Consider the following 16,473-nt stretch of genomic DNA (forward strand, 5'->3'; position numbering starts at 1 on the left):
ATATACGATCAGGTGTTGAGCGTAGACGGCAAGAGATCGACCAAACCAGTCCTAGAGATGTCCATGGGCGGCATCACCATTTCGGTAGTGGCAGACACCGGATCCCCATTTACCATCGTACAGAGAGCAGTGTGGGAAGAAAAGTTCCAAACCAAGTTGGGCCCAGATCTGGAGAAACTAGACATACGGCCAGTTACCTATAATGGGGATCGCATTCCCATGTTAGGCTTCCGACACCTACTGTTTGAGTTCAGAGGCCGAGCAGCGTGGGGCAAACTATATGTTGCCGAGAAAGGACCTTCCGTCCTAGGATGGCTAGACCAGGGCGATCTAGGCATAAAACTCGACCCAGGAGGGAAGGAACAAATTCTGCTCACAGAACAGGAGGAATGGCCGGACATGAACAGATGGAAGAAGAACTACCCGAAGGTGTTTGGGGGCACAGTAGGAAAAATGGAGACATTTCAACATAAAATAGTGCTTAAGGAAGGAGCCACTCCAGTAGCACATAAAGTGAGGAATGTGCCCATTGCAGTGAGGGATGCCGTCCAGACAGAACTCCAAGATCTGGAGAAGAAGGGCATCATAGAACCCATTACCTGCGCCGAATGGCTGGCGCCCTTGGTGGTCGTAATGAAACCCAACGGGAAGGTCAGGCTCTGTGTGGACCTGAGAGAACTAAATAAAAACATAGTGGTGGAGAAATTTCCCCTTCCCAAGATAGAGGAGATGTTGGCAAAAACCAGAGGAGTTCAGTGGTACTCCACCATTGACCTTACCTCAGCTTACCACCAGATAGCTCTACACCCGGACAGCAAAAGCCTGACGTCGTTCATTACCCCGTTTGGGTGCTACAGATTTTGTCGCATGCCGTTCGGACTAGCCTCGGCGGCAGCAGTCTTTCAGAAGATGATGCACCAATTGTTCAGAGACTGCAAAGATGTACAGTACTTCCAGGACGATATCCTAGTGATGGGGAGAGATAGGAGAGATCATGACCGGAAACTAGAGAAAGTACTACAAACGCTGGAAGCCAAAGGTCTCACGGCAGAATGGTCGAAATGTCGGTTGGGACTACAATCGGTAACCTACTTAGGCCATGAAATTGGACAACAGGGGATCACACCCAAGACGGAGAACGTGAAAGCCATCGCTGAAGCACCGCCCCCCAAGAACAAGGAGGAAGTCAGGTCGTTCCTGGGGATGGCGGAGTACTATAGCAAGTTTGTGGAACATTTCGCATCCAAGACCTACAACATGAGGTTGCTGACCAGAGAGAGCACGGTATTTCAGTGGACACCGGAAGCCCAAGCGGAATTTGAAGTCATCAAAAAGGGAATCTCGGAAGCCATACCACTCAAGGGGTACGACCCACAAGGCACCACCGTGCTCATCACCGACGCCAGCGACAAGGGGTTAGGCGCTGTACTAATTCAAGACCGAGGAAGAGGGGACATGGAGACAATCAGCTTCGCCTCCAGAGCATTGACGGAGACAGAAGGCAAGTACAGCGTCATCGAAAAGGAGATGCTAGCGGTAGTGTGGGCCATGACGAGGTTCCGGCAGTTCTTATGGGGTACCCGATTCCTGCTCAAGACGGACCACAAGCCGTTAGTGAAGGTACTAACATCGTGCGGACACGCCAGCCCCACACCCAGGATATCGAAGATGTCCTTAAAACTGTTGGAATTCAGATACGATGTAGAGTACATCCCTGGAAACAAGAATCGAGTGGCGGACTACTTGAGTCGAGCAGCGGCCATGGAGCCGGGAGAAGAAGACCCAGCTGACAGAGGAGAGATGGTAGCTCTCATAGAGGACCAAGAGAAGATAATTAGCATACAAGAGTGGACGGAAGCCTATGAAGAAGATACCGACCTCAAGGAAGTAAGAGCGCACATCACACAAGGGTGGCCTGATAAGAAAAAGGTGAGAACTAACCTCAAACCATTTTATGAAGTGAAAGAAGAACTGTCAATAGGAGACAAGGGCATATTCATCTACCGGGGAGACAAGGTAATTCCCCCCACGAATCTCATCAACAAGCTGCTGGACTTACTACATGATGGCCACCTGGGCATAGGGAAGCTCAAGGCCAGATCGAAACAGAATTACTGGTGGCCAGGTATGGACGTAAGAGCAGAGAGGCATGTCAGGGAGTGTCCCCAATGTCAAGGGGCCGACAAAACATTGAGGCCACTACGTCCAGCCCTTGGAAAGTTCGACAATCCCTCAAACCCGTGGGAGGAGTTGTCAATAGACATTCTAGGACCGGTGCTGGATGACCAGAGCATACAGAAATACGTGTGTGTCCTCATAGACCGTTACTCCAAATGGCCAGAGATAAAAGTGAGCGAATCCATGGACACGGAGAACATCCTAGAGTTTCTATCTGAAACATTCACCCGAGAAGGAATTCCCAAGTCCATCTTAAGTGACAATGGACCACAGTTCACGTCGGAAAGATGGAAACAATTCATGGGGAGAAATGGCTTCTCCATAAAGCACACGGCCATATACCATCCAGCGGGCAACGGTCTGGTTGAACGATTTAACAGAGTGGTGATGGGGGCCATACAAGCGGCCATCACCTGCAATAAGGACTGGAAGAAAGCGTTGGAGAACATGGTATGGGCCTACAGAATAACGCCAACAAGCACGGGGTACAGCCCGTTTCAAATATTGAGAGGATGTGAACCCTTCACGCATGACAACAGGATCTGGAAGGAGAAGGTGGTGACCAGCGAATGGTCTCCGGCTGTAGTAAGAGCCAATCTGGAAAAAGCACAAGCCATCTACACCAACAACTACAATAAGAGGAGGAATGTGAAGGACACTCACTTAGAGAGAGGAGAATGGGTGAGAGTAAAGCTGGCTACTCTACAAAGAAAGGGAGACAGCAAGTACAGCAAGCCGATGCAGGTTAAGGAAGTTTATGATCGAGCGGCCCTGCTCAGTGATGGAAATGGGTGGTCGCAGGACCGCATGGCCCGGTGCAACAAGATATTGAGATGGGCACAGTGGTGTCCGGAAGGTGAAGACATGGAAGTCGTGAATGAAGAGAACAGGATTGGCGGAAATGAGGAAAGGGAAGAAGCAGGTGCAGGAGAGGAGCAAGAAGGCGAGTTAGGAGGCGAGACTCCAGTGGCAGAGACGGACAGGCCGAGAGGCAATATGAACAGCGAAGGAGCGATGAGCGGAGGAACAGAAATAGAGGAAACGCAGAGCCAAGGGGCTCAAGGGAACATTGGTAAGGTGACCAGGAGTGGAAGACAAGTTGTAAGGCCTGCCAGGTTCCGAGACTTTGAACTAAACTGCGAACTGTAAGTGACTGATCTTTGGTTTGGTAAAAGGGGGAGATATGTAGCGTTCTAGTTGTCGTCACGTCACGTTGACGTGACGCAGGCGGCCATGTTGGCGCCGGGGTGCGCGCGCAGGCATTAGCGCGCCGAGCCTCCCAGAGAGCAGAGCGCCGGCCGGCGCTCCTCGGTCTAATTACATTACTTGCCAAATAAATATAGCGGTAAATCCACAACGTGCCTCGAGTGATTATTTAGCGACATTACACTTCTCTGGGCCCTCTCCCTTTTCAGTGCTTTCTGGCTCCATAGCTGTCAGGAAATACACCTCAATTCGTACATGTTTGGTCATGTCCTCGGAATCGCATTCCTACCAGGACTTAACAGCGTTTAGTCCTTGCTTATGGCAGAGTCTATTCTCCTCTCCATTAAAAATAATATTACACTTAGGACCATACAATCTGAGTGGGCTGCTCCAGCAGCAACCCAGCCAAATGTATATTCAAAATACTCAAAGATCTTAAATTAAGGAAAACCCCTACGGTGACTGTGATTTCATCTAAGCAACACTGTGAGGAACTTGCCACATTTTTCGTTACGAAAATGGAAACTATATATAAATCCTTCCATTTGGTTTCTGCCCGTCCTAGTCCTATACACACACCCCCTACTACCCATACTCTTACGGCCTTTTTCTCTGTCTCTCAGGATGTGCTCCGTCTGCTATGCAGCAAAGTTAAATCTGGCTCTCCTGTGGACCCTCTTAAGCTAAACCAGCTCATGAACTCGCTGCCTGTGCTCTTGGCACCTCTGTGCCAGGTGGGTAATAACTCACTCTCCATTGCTGTGGTCCCTAGGCTGTGGAAACAGGTGATGGTGGCCCCCCTTCCTAAAAATCCTTCACTGGATCCAGCCGAATTGGAAAACTTCTGTCCGATTTCTCTCTTACCTTGGGCAGCTAAGATTACAGAGGCACATATTAATTACACTCTAACGGCATTTCTGTACAGTCACAGTATTCTGGATCTCACACCAAACGTTTTCCGCCCAGGTCACAGCACTGAGACTGGTCTCCTTGCTGTGTCCAAACATCTGCGGACCGTTCTGGATGCTGGGAACACTGCAACACTGATTCTCTTAGATCTTAACGCTGCATTCGATACGGTCTCCCACCAGATTCCACTACAGCATCTGGAGGAGGTCGGTATAGTTTGCTCAACTCCGGAGTGGTTTAGATCTTTCCTCTCTGGGAGAATATTCCAGGTGACCGCTCCGCCTTTCCTCTCTCGTGTTCAGTCCATCGAACAGGGTGTGCCGCAAGGCTCTGCCCTGAGTCCTGTACTGTTCAATCTGCATATTCAACCTTTAACTGTGGTGGCCGGGGACTGGGGTCTCTCCATTGTCTCCTATGCCGATGACACGCAGTTGGTGGTGGTCCCCTCCGACGACATCATACGGGCTGCTCACAAATTTAGCAGTGGTTTGGCAGCAGTCGCAGGGTGGAGGACCGCCAACTGCCTCCAGCTCAATGCTAACAAATCTGAGGTGTTGCTGGTGGGGAGAGACATCGAGTATTGGAGTGAGCATTGGTGGCCGAATATTCTTGGGTGCCCACCCACCCCTAAGCTGGTGGTAAAAAATATAGGGGTGTGGATGGACTCAACCCTCAGTTTTCAGGATCACACCAAGAAAGTTGCTGACACGTGTTTTGGCTTAATTTAGGAATTGAAACCCCTGTTGGGGTACTTTGATCTGTCCACCCGATAAAACGATTGTCCAAGCGGCTATCTTGTCTAGGCTGACCTACCCAAGTTCTCTCTACTTGGGGGCTAATACGGCTGAGTTCACACATCTGCAAAAAGCCCAAAATGCAGCAGCCAGAGGCCTGCTTGGGCTCCCTAGAAGCTGCCTGACAACCGGTGCCGTTTGACGGTTAAATTGCCTACATATAGCCAAGCAAATCGAGTGCAAAGCCCTTTGCCTGGCCTTTAAAATTCTGAAGACCTCCTCCCCGGTATCTTGGCCAATCTGTTAGTGCCTTATACACCTTTGCGCCTTTTGTGCTCTTCAGGGCAATGCCTGTTCACCGTCCCTCGGGTGAAACATGTACGTGCCGGTGGACGGTCGTTTCGCAGCCTAGCGGCTAAACTTTGGTATTCCCTTCCTTACCAGATCCGCTGTCTGGACAACTATCTGATATTTCAGAAGGCTATCAAAACCTATCTCTTCCCCCCGGCTTAGACCTTAGCCTCTATGTCTTGTTGATGGCAGCGCCGGGACGCCTCTTCGCTGAGGGAGCTGTTGCGCTATATAAGTTGGGTTAACATAACATACCGTGTCAATGGATTCCATATCATGCCCTGTCTTTTAAGTCATTGTTATTTTACAGTATGGCTGGTGTAATGCATCACCTTCACACACAGGAACGGTATTAACACAGGGGCTCTCTCACTTTCTCTCACGCATGCTCCCTCCTTCTCTTTCAGGTTATATCGAAACTTTCCTTAGACTTTTAGACAAAGATCTTTCTGTAAACAGTTTATTAACTAAGTATAATCCGAGGAAGGCTGTCATTGTCTAGTATAACAGTAAACAACTATACCACTTTCCTCTACTTTCAGTCTATAGATTTAGGCTCCTAATTCGGGCATGCACTTTCTGCTGTGAAATATCCTCAACTGCAAAAGAGATAATCAGACAAATAACATAAAGAGAAACAAAAAAAGCACCCCATCTTGATTATCGCCTTTGATCGCGCAGCACGCTGAAAAAAATCACAGTAGGAACAAGCTAATAACCGTATTTACTTGCCTTCCAACATCATAGAATCACTGACAGTACACATGCCAGCCCGAGCCAGTTTTATTAAGCGCCATGACATTTGTCATATTTATGCCAACTCATTTTTTATGAGCCTCTCTGATCAATAGCTGCATCCCATAAACATCCTCCACGAAGTTATGTGTATTAATGAGGAAGGTGAGAAAATAGCACGTGACTTGCCAAGAATGTATTAATATGAAATGCATATTAAATTTACAAAAATAGAAATGCCGATGGGCAATCTGTGTGGGTGAAAAACATTGAGCAGAAAACTGAGAAAACGACAGGCACCTACGCTCGTCACGTAAAAATGCATATGCTTTTTTGAGAATGTATGTTTCTATTCGGCCAAACCTGCAAATTGAAATTTTGAAATTCGTCAACAAGATGGAAGTGAGGTCAGTTCAAGGGAGACATTTTGGGGCAGATTTACAAGCCCTTTGCGCCACTTTTGCGTCTTTTTTAGCATGGGAAAAGTGAGGCAAAAGTGGCGCAAGTTGCTTGTAAATCCGTCCCTTTATTTTTAAGGATCCTCGGTATTTAGTGGGTGTTCCTAGGTGATCATAAAAAAAAATGCATGGGACTATGGTTCTGGTGACAACGGAAATGATAGTTTCACATATTGCAAATTGCGCCCGACTCAGCTGCTTGCTCCTGCGATTTATGGTAGGAAAACCCACCACTGACCGTGGGGGCAAAGTGCTCAGAATTCTGGACGGCAGAACTGATTAATGTGCAATTTCCCCATGTCAACAACAGAATCAAGAGCAATTTGTGCACCAGCTAATTACTACATTCCGCTATGGAGCCAATTAGCAGATGCCAATTTGCGCTCACAATTCAAAAGATATATACAATCAGGTCCTACATGTTCGGAATGGTATTTCTGCGTATAAATTAATAGAATTTTGTGTGTGGTTGCCTGGGAGAAAAGCAAGAACCTCTATTAGAACATTGGAATGTTGGGAGCTCCATTGAAAATAATTGGGTGCTCCGGGCTTATAATGGCTGGTATAAGCCTGGAGCTCCAACATTCCAATGTTTCTTTGTTCACAGGGAACCTGAGGGGATTCCAATCCCCTCACGCTCTCAAAAGGCTTTGATTTTTTGCTAGAACATTCTGTCCTCTAGTAGTGACAGAATGTTCTAATAGCCTTATAGCCCTTCGTAGATGGGCTATACCGCTATTAAAGTCCCTCTCCCTTGTTAACGGCCCTCGCCTTCGGCTCGGGTCCTTTAACGCTGGAGAGGGCCTTTAATAGCTGGTATAGCCCTCTACGGCAGGCTATAAGGCTATATTATGCTCATCCATTGTGAACCCAGGATTCTGGGGCTTGCTGAATGAAGATAGAAGCCCACTGGCATATATGACATAAGGCTTTGGGGATGGTTTCTCCCTGGATTTAGCCTGACTTGTGGCCCTGAAAGAAATATTTGACGGCATTGAGTTGTTTTCTCCCAGGAGTAGGATTCTGTAGTTTCTTTATAGGCAGGGCAGACATAAACATTAGTAGACGTACCCAATCTTGGTTTGATAATAATTGCAAAGGTCAGACGTAGCAAATGGAACTGCTACGGAGAAGCAGGAAACCTCTGTTGCTCCCAAAGTTGAAAGCATGCCTTCCCGAACGTATACATCGCAAGAAGAGGGAGTGGACGATAAACCTCTGGTGTAAGACGAAGCAGGCTATTGATTCCCATGACAGACCAGCCCTTATGGATCTGGCACCAGAATCAGCAGCCTTCTGTTGGCACCTCTGTGGCGGAAGTCTGCTATGTTGAAATATTGCCAAACTACATAAGTCCTCTTTCCTAGTTCTTTTTCTTCTGCCTCACTTAAAATTGGTATATTATCTTTTTATGAATCTGCAACTAGGTAGAGGCAAATCAGTTGCTAATCACAAGTAGGCCCCATGCCCGATATCACAATAGTTTTCCTCTATGCCAGGGACCTGCATTTTTAAAAGAGGATCATCCACCAAATATTAAATGGAATAAGTTAAGGAGAACAAGTACCATCTTATAGGTTAGTAAATATCATACAGCCAATCTGCAAAAAAATAGAATTTCAGAGCCAGTAATTTATAGGCCGATTATATTTCTTGATGGCTCATGCAGGGTATGTAACACAATGTACTTGGGGCACCTAGAAAATTCCTCTGTTGCTGAAAACTAATAATAAAACAAGCATGCAGTAAAGTTCAAAATAATAATTTTATGAAATGGACCAGCGTGGGGACAGCCTCCATAGGTGGCTGGCCCAAAGCAGGACACGTTCTATGGGGTTTTATACTTTCAGATATATCTTGCCTGTTTATCACAGTCAATCAGGCATCACTCGGTATTGGGACTGTATCCAAAACTGCATCCAATCATAATCATCAACGGACTGTTAACTATATTTTGATATTGACATGTGAAATGTTGCATAACTGAAGCAAATCGGCACTTCACTTGTCTGCTGATTCATTTTATTTCTCTTTTTGATTTTAATTTTTTTTATTCAAGCAACTCCAATTGTAAATGTAGAAAAAAATGGCGATACATATCAATAAATAAATAAATATATAAATACATACATAATTGATAGACAAAGGTACCAGTCGTAAAAAACATAGAACATCACATAAAATCATGAATGTCCGAGTTGATACATATATAGCTTTCTCACTAACTCCTTACATTGCTTGTCCAGGCCGCAATTGGTGACCAGATCTTATTGCCACGAAGTCTAGAGCGTATCCCTCTAGTGGCAAAGGTGCTTTTCTCTTGATTATACACTCCCAAAAACCTAGCTAACCACATTTGAAAGCTAGGGGGATCAGCATCCTTACACTGCGCTGCCAATAGTATTCTGTAGACAGCTGTCCCTATAAAAAGACATGATTCCTCCTCCGAGCTTAACCCCAGAGTACTATCATAACCAAGGATAAAAAGTGTAGAAGATTCCGCCACCCTGTGCCCGAATACCTCCTCCCAAAATCCTGACAACATGCTCTTAGTGGTGTTAATGTGAAACAATCGAACAACATATGTGGCAGAGTGGCTGGCCCTAACCCACATCTAGGACAAGAGTCGTCTATTCTCTTTCCCCATGCGAAAAACTTAGCAGGGGTAAAATATAAGTTGAAAATAGTCTTGTAAAGCTGAGCTTTCAAGTTAGAGGATAGAAGTAATCGTGATGTTATAGATAGACTCATATCAATATCGATATTGTGAATAGCCAGTTTACTTGCCCAAGATGATTCTATATAATCTAAATCGTCTGGGAGCTTCTCCAGTAGTAGGCCATATATTGTTCTAATTCTAATTTAGTTCCTAAGTATAATATCTAAGAATGGGATCTTTTCCAATAAAATCATCGGGGTCTTAGTGCCAAGAATACGGTTGACCTGAATGAATTTAAAATAGTCATTGCTAGAGGTTCCAAAAGTTCTCTGTAAATTCAGAAATCTGTTATTGTCTTCTCCCTCCGGGAAATCCCATATAGTTCTTACCCCGCCCTTTCCCACCTTTTAGCAATATCATCATTAGCTTGTAGTGGTAGCACAGAGGATTGCCAAAGACAGGTATATCTACTGATTTTCGGAATTGTCATGAATCTAACAACCTGCCTCCTGTATTGTTTTCAACTGTGGGACCCGTATTTCGTGTACATATACTTACCCAAGGTCCCCAGTGATCCAGAGATTCCCTTGTTAACTGCAACGCTTTTAGAAAGTTGGCATTATCTTGCCCTAACCATTTGGTACCTGTAGCCATTTCCTGGGTCATATGACTAGGTGTAGTTGGCAGTTGGTATTTGTATATTACTACCAGAAAGCCATGCAATAGAGGGAGTTGGTGTTGGCAGGATGGGCAATCCTAGAAGGATGGAGCCGTGTACAGACATGCTTGAACTTTAAAGACACTGCCTCAGCACACACACAAAGTACTTTACACTAGTGTTTTATGTCCCTAGACATGCTGGGTCCAGGCTAGAAGGCAGAAAATTCCAAGCACTTCTGTGGGAGGGAAATACCAGACGGGTCTTCCATTTCAAAGTTAGCATCAAGTATAAAACTAGGACCATCAGTCCCACTCTTCAGTTCACTACTAGACCTGAGGAAGGACACTCAGAGAATGCTCTGCTGCCCCTGGCTTGCTGAGTACTTCTAAGGACTGCCCTGCAGCACCAGGAGTATTTCCTGCTGTTTGAGACCTGCTTTTCTGCTTGAACCAAGGACTTTTAGAGTGACTCCAAGGGCTAGTTGACTAGGCTCAGGGACAGAAAAGGCTCCAACTTTCTCAAAACCGCACCTGGGCCAAGCCTAAGGGAGTCCTTACTCTTCAAGTGGTGCCACTCCAGTCCTGGAGTGTTGGAAGTGGTACTAAAAGTGCCTGGGTAGTCCATTTCCAAAACTTGGCACTTATAGAAAATTCAGCTAAAAAAGTGCCCTGAGAACCAAGAGAAGACCAAGACCTACCTGCTCACTGATCCACAGAAGGTGCATTATTGGTCAGACTGACTTTGAGGTAGCTCCTGTTACGTTCCTCTCTGCAACAACACATCATTTTCAATGGTTCCTGGCAGAAAAGTAATCTGGTCTCATGGAGCCCTTATTGGCTACACCCTGCAGGTTTATCCCACTGGGGATTTTCAACTTCTATAAACGTGGAAATCTTCACTCCCAACTTCATCCAGTGGCTCCCCAATTATGCCGCCTTCTCCTCGGACACTGCAGGCTGCCTTTCCTCACTGATCTTTACCCTCTCAGACATTTTAACACAAAATGTCTGAAAGTAAGCAGATACCAGGCCCAATCCACTTCATGGATCTAAGCCGTGCTCCATTGTTGTCAGCCATTGAATTTGACTTTCCCCCTGTTTCGGCTCGACTAGACGCCAACTTTCGCCCTTTGATCTATAAAGTGCTATTTTTTCCTTCAAATTGTAAAAATTGCGTAATCTTGTTTCTACTAGCTGGACTTTAGTCAGTTTGGTGTCAAATAATTTATAAAAAGTGCTCTATTTTTCAGAATTTCTGTAGGATTTTCCGAGCAGTGTGCTTTTGTTAATTGCTGTTTAAATGCTGCATAAATACATTACACATTGCCTTTAAGTTAAGCCTGACTGCTGTTGTTTCAAGTTACCAGAGGATGGTTAATTTAGATACTTGTTGTGGTTCGCCCTGCCAAGGATTGTAGCTACTGCTTGAGTAGGGTTTCAGCCCCCCAACCAACAAACACATCTTCACCGCTATCTTTTTTTTATTTTATTTTTTATTGAAGTTTTAGTCAGAAAACAGACAGATCCCAATTCATGCAAAGGAGACAGAAAAAAAGTATACATCATCTTCAGAACATTGTACAATCTAAATATATCAATCGATTTTACACTGATAGATAACACTATGAACGTAGGTAGGTAAGACAGGAAAAAAAATATATTAAATCCCGACCTCGAGTTAATACCTCCTACTATCCTATCCAATTAGCAATAGGATAACACAATTTAATCCCTTGCATTTTCCTTCTAATACCCTTAATTTTATACAATGCAGTCTCAAAATGATATATAGACAGCAATCTAGATTGCCAATTAATGAACGTTGGTGGTTCTGTATGTAACCAGTGAGATGTAATACATAAACGAAAAACAGACATGCAGATAAATATAAATGAATCCTCGGCGCCGACCACCCATGGGCCAAAATCTCTTGGCAGACGAAAATCACCAGCGGTGCCGACAGTTGCAATCGAATACCCAGATAATTTATCATAAACAACTCAACATCATTAATAAATTGAGAGAGCTTAGAACAAAAGAAGAACATATGAGAAGCATCGGCTGCAAATTGGCCCCATCGACTACAATTATTCCCCCGCGCAGCATTCCATTTAGCCAATTTCCCAGGCGTATAATATAACTCAAAAATCAACATAAAATGTTGACTCTTTAGGGGCCATTAAGTAAGACATTTGTGGCCAACTCTATACTTCTCTCAAAACTGACACACTCGATCCCTAATTTATTTTGCCATTTTAACTCCCAAGCCGCTAAATCATCCTCCACCTTTTCCATAAATAACTGATAAAGGGGCCCCATTTTACACCTTAATTTAAGTGCTTCGATAATCTCAATTTTTTAAACTATAATGATATTTTTACTTATTTTCTGCATGCAGAAACTACGCAGCTGAAGATATTTAAAAAAATAAGTGTGAACTAACTTATAATTCTTCTGCAAGAACTTAAAAGATGCAAAATGATTCCCCTGAAACAAATCCCCAAGTTTGCAAATTCCCAAACTATGCCACCTTAGCATGACCTGGTCGTTATAAATCTCTGGCAATAAAGGGCAGTTTTGAAAAGGGGTATCTAGATTCAAATTAGGGCCAATACCTAGTTTCTTTTTTGTTTTCCTCCATATTGCGAATGCGGCGATGACAGCCTTAAATTTTGTTTTCTTATAATAGCTTGTCTCTATTATACGATTTAAACATTGTTTCCCTTCAGAGCCCAAGAGCATCTCATAAATAAAAGGAGCAGGAAAGTCCCCCGTTGGATCTTCCAGCAATATTAACACACCCATATGTTGTAAAATAGGTATCGAATGGTATAATTGAAAATCGGGAACACCCCAGCCTCCTATCTCTCTAGGTAACATTCTGTCAGAAGGCTCCAAACTCTTCGCAGAGGCAGTACCGAAGCAGGTCCCAATCGCCTACCTCCCAGTGCCTCCGATCCAAGAGCTGAGTGCACCAGCAATGGGGGAAAGGGGAAGTGGAAGAGAAAGAAGAGACACCTTGAAAACTGCTGCCACCCACACCAGCTGCTGGAACTTGTAGTTTTCTTCTGCCGTCAGTCCAATGGAGAGGGGGTGCCTAATACACAGAAGGGAAAGAGTAAACAACAACAACCCACATTTCCTAAAAACACACTCCTAATTAAATAAATTAGACTTCTCATACCAGCTGTTCCCAGGGCATTGCTACTCTTCTTATGTTTATGGTGAGCTTCTGTCAGGAGCTTTTAACTGAAATAGGAGAGACTTCATAACTAGTTGCTCCGAAACTTATAACAACCCTATACTGAATGTATCCAGCTATAGCTACATGAAAGGCTTCCTGACAAGTGGTGTAACAATTCTTTTCTGGTGTGTAGTAAATGCATTGCTTCTTAGTGGTAGTTGTTAGACTTGGCAGTCTCTAGTTGGCAGAGGTATACACTTCTGACAAATAGGGACTGACCTCCTCTAGTCAGGGCAAGGGGATCACACACTTAGATAACCCCTGCTCACCCCCTTGGTAGCTTGGCAAAGCAGACAGGCTTATCTCAGAGGCAGTGCGTTAAGCATTTATGACCACATACAGTAATAAAGTGAATACACTACAAATGGACACAACACAGTAGTATTATAAAAATAAGGATTTTTATATAAGGCTTAGCACAAGACCAAATAACGACAAAAATATACCACAATCTTAATAAATACTCTGGGAAGGAAAAATAATATTTCAAGTGTAATTTCTTCTTAGCACAAAGTCTTTAGTATCAAAAACAACTGTTCTTCTTTAAAGCACAGTTCTTGGCAACAATGTAACCCACACGGGAGTCACACGACGTCGAAGCAAAGTTAATCCAAAGGGTTCGGCGTCGACCGCGAGGAGCGCTACATCGAGCTCGGAGTCACACGGACCCCCACAACACAGTACCTTGGAAAAGCGAAGCACAGGATGATCAGCGGCGTTGAGATGTCTGGCATTGCGTCTCCGGCGTCGATCCGGCCTCGGAGTCTGGGCGACCTGCAGCGGCGTCGATCGATGTCGGGCAGGAGCAGCGCTCACGAGGCGAAGCAGGATACGGCGTTGTCGTCGATGTTGATGATGTTGCAAAGGTGAGCAGCGCTCACGGCGTCGAGAGGGCTCGAAGTCGATGCGATCAGCAGCGGTGCAGACACGAGGTCACTTGGAGTTGGAGCCGAACTCACTACTCACTGGCGTTGCTGCTGGCGTCGGTCGGGCCCGGTGGCCGGCGTCGAGGAAGCGGGACACTGGAGCCGTACTCACGATGTCGAGCTGGATTCGGCGACGTCCGTCGGCGTCGAGATTGCTGGATTCTTTCAGAGGTGCTGGATTCACAAGTTCCAGCAACAAGCACTTTTAGCAAATGATGAAGTCCTTTAGCCCTGTGACTTCAGCAGGAGACTGGCACTCTTACAGTCCTTGGAGATTTTCTTAGCAAAGTCTGAGAGTACACACAAAGTTCCTCTCTCCTGGTTCCTTGGCAAAAATAAAGAAGCAATGCAGGATTCCCCCCAGCAAACAGCACACTGGCAGAAGGGGTAGGCAAGTCCTTGGATCAGCAGGCTTCTTGTCCTTGGTTTCAGGGTTCCTTATCAGAAGTGATCTAAAGTCTTGGTTCAGGGGTCCTTCTCTTATACCCCTTTTTGGCTTTGATCCCTTTGTCCATGCAGGGGAATTTCCCAACATCCTGGGTTTGTTGTGGGTGTAGCCAGGCAGAGGCACCTGGCCTATTCACTGTGCAGGGCTGAGTCCTCAGCCGCCCAGTAGGAGGTGGAGCCAGTATTGTCACTGGCAGGAGCAGAGCTATCAGCCTCCCGGCAGGAGGTGGGGCGAGGATCGTCCCTGGCAGGCACAGAGCCATCAGTCGCCTGGCAGGAGGTGGAGCCAGCATTGTATCAGGCAGGGCAGGCTATCAGAAGCTACTCTCCCCCTACTCTCAATGCAAATGTCCCACTCATCCCACACTGACTCAGCAGATCTCTGGAGCCACCCAGCTCCTGTCACACACACACCAAACCAGCAGAAACCAGAAATAGTTAGACAAGAAAATAGCCACTTTCTAAAAGTGCTATTTTCAAACCCAGAGTCCAAAAACCATCCACACAAATGGATGCGTGATTAAACCCCGAGTTCAGGGATACCAAACTCGACATTGCACCATGCTCCCCGAGCCAGCTAGGATTATAGCATTAATAACCCTGGCAGCCCATTCTAACTAATGGAGAGCAGGTTACCTTACAATAGTGAAAAACGAATATGGCTGTAATTCACTACTAGGACAGGCCAACCTTGTCAGGCTTGTCCTACCTTATGCTTACAATGCACCCTGCCCTCAGGCCTACCATAGGGGTGACTAACATGAAGTTAAGGGAAGGTTTGGGGACTGGCAAGTAGGTGTACTTGCGCAGTCAGCGTGACAGTACCAGACTGCACGTAGGTCTAGCAATGGCAGACCTGGAGACATACTTTTACTAGGCCGCTCTTGTGGGTGGCACAACATGTGCTGCAAGCCCACGAGCAGCATTTGTATTTACAAGCCCTGGCACTCCTGGTGCACTAGACTAGGGACTGATAGTAAACCAAATAAGCCAAACATGGAATTCAATTAATACAGCAATTTTACATAGGGAGCACTTGCACTGTGGCACTGATCAGCAGTGGCACAGTGCCCAAAGCATATACCAGCAAAAACATCGTAAACAGTGGAGGCAAACAGAAAAAAATGGAGGAGAGACTCAAGCCAATGATGTCAGGTCTAACACGTGTCCCCTCCAGCTAAAATGTGGGGAGAACTACCCTTACCCTGGGGAGTTCTCATCACTAAGGCGGAAAAATCTGGACAGACCATCAGCATTGGCGTGATCTGTGCCAGGGCGGTGTTCCACCATAAAGTCCATCCCCTGTAGGGAAATGGATCACCTCAACAGTTTTGGGTTCTCACCCCTCATCTGCATCAGCCATCTGAGGGGCCTGTGGTCTGTCTGAACCCGGAAGTGAGTCCCAAACAGGTAGGGTCTTAGCTTCTTCAGCGCCCAGACCACAGCAAATGCTTCTCGCTCTATCGTACTCCACTTCTGTTCCCTGGGAAGTAACCTCCTGCTGATGAAGGCTACAGGTAAGTCTCGGCCCTCTTCATTCACCTGAGCAAGACCAGCCCCCACGCCATGCTCTGAAGCATCCGTCTGGACAATAAATTCTTTAGAAAAGTCGGGTTCCTGGAGTATAGGTGCTGTGCACATTGCAGCTTTCAGGGTGTCAAAGGCCGTCTGACAGGCGTCAGTCCAGATCACATTTCGTGGCTGCTTCCTGGAAGTCAGCGATGTCAAGGGGTGCACAATGTCACCATAATCCTTGACGAACCTCCTGTAGTAACCCGTGAGACCTAAGAAGGCTCTCACCTGAGTTTGGGTTTTGGGCGGTGCCCAAGCCAGGATGGTATCAATCTTGGGTTGCCGGGGGGCCACCTTGCCGCTCCCTACACCACAGAACCCTGCCCAATCTGGCACTTACTGGCTTTGATTGTGAGGCCTGCACTGCGCAGGGCCAACAACACTTCCTGGAGGT

This window comes from Lissotriton vulgaris, chromosome 3_1, assembly GCF_964263255.1.
Source record: "Lissotriton vulgaris chromosome 3_1, aLisVul1.2, whole genome shotgun sequence".
Taxonomy (NCBI): domain Eukaryota; kingdom Metazoa; phylum Chordata; class Amphibia; order Caudata; family Salamandridae; genus Lissotriton; species Lissotriton vulgaris.